This window comes from Cyprinodon variegatus, unplaced genomic scaffold (assembly GCF_000732505.1).
Source record: "Cyprinodon variegatus isolate N-32 unplaced genomic scaffold, C_variegatus-1.0 Scaffold2227, whole genome shotgun sequence".
NCBI lineage: Eukaryota > Metazoa > Chordata > Actinopteri > Cyprinodontiformes > Cyprinodontidae > Cyprinodon > Cyprinodon variegatus.
The window spans coordinates 18,191-19,575 of record NW_015152680.1 but is presented as its reverse complement, the minus strand read 5'-3'; the positions used below and the strand labels follow the sequence as shown (position 1 = coordinate 19,575).

General features: G+C 38.6%; 1 protein-coding gene across 1 annotated transcript in view; it reads left to right on the top strand.

Moving 5' to 3' along the window:
• The window catches only part of LOC107080694 (transmembrane protein 198-like), a 9,789-nt gene that overhangs the window by 4,231 nt on the left and 4,173 nt on the right, over positions 1-1,385 (top strand). The window lies entirely within an intron of this gene.

Here is a 1,385-nt window from a genome sequence, read left to right as displayed (position 1 = left end):
TGCGATTGATTAGAGGCGCTGCGATCAGCTGCGGCCGCCCAGCAGAGCCGCATCGTGAAGCAAACATGCTGCTTCCACCTGCAGGGGAACCTGGAGGTAAAAAAGTTTGAGCAGTTTTAGCCGCTTCAAATCAACTTCAATCTGGAGCAGATCAGTTATTCAGGCAGGAAGTCAGTTTAATGAAAAACAATACAAATTTTTTATAATTTATTTTTATTGATCTCATAACTTAAAAAATTGTGCAAAAAAAATTTAAATCTAAGTAATTATTTTCTTGAATTAAGAAGTTAACTGATATACTGGTACCTTGCCTATGGAATAAAGCAATTTACATTTAAAATGAGAAAAAAACAACAGCAGTCTCTTATTTCAAGTGAATAATATTTAATTATATTATTTTAAGAGTAGAAATGCTCATTCCATTGGCAGATAATCTTATTTACCTGCTCAAATTAAGGGTAAATACACTTAATTTAAGACGTTTTTGCAGTGTGCATTTAGTCCATCCCCTTGGGGAGCCGTGGGCTGCCATTGTGCGGCGCCTGGGGATCATTGTGGGATTCAGGGCCTTCACTCAGAGAGCCAGAGTGGAGACTGTGCGGATTGAACTGGGTACTTGCATCCTTTTTAGAGCACAAGCGCACTACTTTAACCACTAGACAACACTCCCCTACAAATAGGAGTCAGTTGAGTTTACAAATAAAAGACTACATTAACCAGGTTTTTGTAATAAAATCATGTTCATACAGTTAATCAACAGCGGTAATAGATATGGACATTAAATCGGAAGAGTAACTTAAAAAACTAAATATTTGAACTCATTAACCTATGATGGAGAGAAAATACATATGGTGATTAAACAAGGAGCAGGCATGCAAGACACTGGTAGGTTCAGTTAAATAAACACTCTGCTTGTTTATCTCTTCACTATTTAAATTTGCTCCTCTGCAGCAGCGGCTCCTCAGTGGCGCGTACACGCAGCTTCCACACCCAAAGGAACCAAGGCGGTGGACTGAAAGCTTATTCTCCATAACATAAATTAATTTATGCCTATGCTTGTGTTGTGATCAGAATAGATAAAACTATGGTTTTATAAAGGGGCCCACAGGGGCCAGTGCCCCATAGAACTGTTCTTGCCCTCTGTTATGGCCCCTCTACTGAACACATAACACTAAATCAATCTCCTATGGTGATATGTGCTGACAGAAGAGAGTGTAGCTGACTGAACCCGTGGTCCACGTTAATCTTTTTGGTTTTATCAATAATTTGGAAATAAAATCGTGTCCCTTTAAGTTTCAGACATAGTTCGTAGTTTATAGTTTTAATCTGTTACATGCAAGTTTGGCTTTCTGGCTCACTTAATTCACAGCACAATGAGTTGTTGC